The sequence below is a fragment of the Carettochelys insculpta genome, chromosome 33, assembly GCF_033958435.1.
Source record: "Carettochelys insculpta isolate YL-2023 chromosome 33, ASM3395843v1, whole genome shotgun sequence".
Lineage (NCBI taxonomy): Eukaryota > Metazoa > Chordata > Testudines > Carettochelyidae > Carettochelys > Carettochelys insculpta.
This window is the reverse complement of record NC_134169.1, coordinates 501,759-504,049: the sequence shown is the minus strand read 5'-3', so window position 1 is coordinate 504,049 and position 2,291 is coordinate 501,759. Positions and strand designations below refer to the sequence as shown.

General features: G+C 53.8%; 1 non-coding gene across 1 annotated transcript; it reads right to left on the bottom strand.

Moving 5' to 3' along the window:
- Positions 1 to 770: 770 nt before the first annotated feature.
- On the bottom strand, positions 771 to 852 carry TRNAS-GCU (transfer RNA serine (anticodon GCU)). The gene has a single exon. It is a non-coding gene; the product is annotated as a tRNA-Ser (tRNA).
- Between the last annotated feature and the right edge of the window lie 1,439 nt (positions 853 to 2,291).

Genomic DNA, 2,291 nt, shown 5'->3' with positions numbered 1-2,291 from the left:
CTTACACCTTTGGATAGGCTGGCATTGCACGCTGGGCACCTCTCACCAGCATGTGAACCTTCAGAACATCCATTGTGGGTCAGAACAAAGGTCCCTTCAGCCCCATGTCCTGTCAGGGCCAACACCAGGGGCTGCAGAAGGTCGCAGCCCGGCACCCCCGGGAGCTGAACCCAGCAGCTCCTTTGCACTCCTTTCAGCTGTGGAGCAGGAGATATGTCCCAAAGAGGCTTTTCCCAGCTGCTGAGAAGCACAGAAGAACTCAGGGCTTGCCCAGCGGGGAATAGTTGAATGGAGACCTGCCCCAGGCCCTGTGGCTGGATCTATTGCTGTCAGGGGCAGAGAAACATTCCTTCCACCTTGGCAAGTATCTGCTCTTTTCCCAGATGTGCACTGCCCAGCCAAGGAGCTGGGAGAGACCAGAGCACCGCATCAAGCCTTGGGGAACCAGCCCTTCACTCAGAGGCAGCTGCACCTGTGCCTGACCTCAGCTGAGTCTGGGCTGCCCCCTCCTTGCCAGGGAACTACACCCCTGGCTGTGTTTGGGACCCTGCTTAGCTCCAGGCAGCAGCACTGCAGGGGGAAGAGGTGAGTGGAGCTGACACTGGAGTCAGGCTTGGCACTTTCAGGGCAAATGAAATCATCCCACCCCCACCTCTGCCAGCTGGAGCTCAGCTCAGCCTCACAGAGGTGTCCTGTGCTTGGAGGCAGCAGGCTCAGCTGTGGTGGAAGTAGCATCCCACAATAGGGCTGGAAATCAAAAAAGAAAGATGCGATGAGGATGGGATTTGAACCCATGCGTGCAGAGCACAATGGATTAGCAGTCCATCGCCTTAACCACTCAGCCACCTCATCTTCTCCTGTTGCAAGTTTTTCATATGTCCCAAAGTCAACCCTACCAGGAACCTTTCTGCAACTCACTGGTGTGCCAGGGACACAGGATGGGCAGATTTGGCCCGGCAGTGCTACTCTCACTCCTGTTCCCTGCAGTGTGGCTTCCTGGGGTGAGCAGGGCCCCAAACACAGCCGGGGTGCAGCACCCCAGCCAGACATGGGGACGAGGTGGGGGCAGCCCTGGCTCAGCTGCAGCCACTCACATGGGCAGCTACCTCTGAGAGAAGGGCCTGTCCCTAAGGCTGGCTCAGGGGCTCTGATCTCTCCCAGCAGCTGGGATGAGCTGGGCTGTGCACAGCTGGGAAAGGGGCAGACACTTGCCTGTGCGGTTGAATGTCACACTCCCCTCTCTCTGACACTGAGAGCAATAGATCAGTCTGCAGCACCAGCCACAGGGCCTGAGGCAGGTGTCCATGTGGCTGTCCCACCCTGGAAACCCTGGGGTCCCTGCTCAGCAGTGCCCACAGAAAGGCTCTTAAGAAATAACATAAGAATATAGCTGCCCTTACCCAGTCTATAAGGTGAACATAAGAACGGCCATACTGGGTCAGAGCAAAGGTCCATCTAGCCCAGTATCCTGTCTGCCGACAGTAGCCAGTGCCGGGTGCCCCAGAGGAGGTGAACCGAAGACAACGGTCAAGCGATTTCTCTCCTGCCATCCGTCTCCCGCCTTCAACAAAAGGCTCAGCACCATCCCTTACCCCTTGCTAATAGCCATCTATGGACCTAACCTCCAAATATTTATCAAGCTCTTTTTTAAACTCTGTTCGAGTCCTGGCCTTCACAGCCTCCTCTGGAAAGGAGTTCCACAGCTTGACTGTGCTCTGTGTGAAGAAAAACTTTCTTTTATTAGTTTTGAACCTGCTACCCATTAATTTCATTTGGTGTCCTCTCCTTCTTTTAGTATGGGAACAAGTAAATAACTTTTCTGTGTCCACTTTCTCCACTCCATTCATGATTGTATCTACCTCTATCATATCGCCCCTCAGTCTCCTCTTTTCTAGACTAAAAAGTCCCAGTCTCTGTCGCCTCTCCTCATGTGGGACCCCTTCCAAACCCTTTGTAATTTTAGTTGCCCTTTTCTGAACCTTTTCTAATGCCAATATATCTTTTCTGAGGTGAGGAGACCACATCTGCACACAGTACTCAAGATGTGGGGATACCATAGCTTTATAAAGGGCAAGTATGATAGTCTTATTTCACCCACTGCCATTTTCTCCCTCCCCTACGTACAACACCACTTACAGCCGTGGAAGCTCACAGCTTTAGATCAGAGTTCCCATCCGGTGAGGAACTTTCTGTTGTGCCTGTCTCCCGCCAGAGAAATCCCCATGCAGTGATGGGCCGGGTGCAGCTCAGCGCCAGTCGAGCCAGTGTTAGCTCAGGGAAGGGTCACTGAG